This window comes from Penaeus monodon, chromosome 25 (assembly GCF_015228065.2).
Source record: "Penaeus monodon isolate SGIC_2016 chromosome 25, NSTDA_Pmon_1, whole genome shotgun sequence".
Taxonomy (NCBI): domain Eukaryota; kingdom Metazoa; phylum Arthropoda; class Malacostraca; order Decapoda; family Penaeidae; genus Penaeus; species Penaeus monodon.
The window spans coordinates 15,994,660-15,994,955 of record NC_051410.1 but is presented as its reverse complement, the minus strand read 5'-3'; the positions used below and the strand labels follow the sequence as shown (position 1 = coordinate 15,994,955).

At 30.4% G+C, this 296-nt stretch overlaps 1 protein-coding gene across 1 annotated transcript in view; it reads left to right on the top strand.

The window, feature by feature from the left end:
- LOC119589329 (hepatoma-derived growth factor-related protein 2-like) overlaps positions 1–296 on the top strand; it is a 32,491-nt gene that overhangs the window by 19,420 nt on the left and 12,775 nt on the right. The gene's annotated exons all lie outside the window — the stretch shown is intronic.

Sequence of the window (296 nt, the reverse complement as noted above, 5' to 3'; positions counted from 1 at the left end):
TAATTAAATGGTCAGATAGTAATTTTTACTTTTTAATTCATGCATCATGATTGTTATGACAATGTGAAGCAGCCTTAGGTAGATTGTACTTTGTGTAAATGTTTGCAAGTACCATCTTATGTGATTGTTTTTTGGCAAGTTTCCATATGTAGGTGTGAAGGAGCCTTGGTTAGATTGTACCATGTGTAAATGTATGCAAGTATTGTTTTGTGTTATTGGTCTCTAGGAAGAATTTTAAAAGAATTTTCCCATATGATTTTATTAATTCTGGGTCAGATTGTGTCTTTTATATTTTT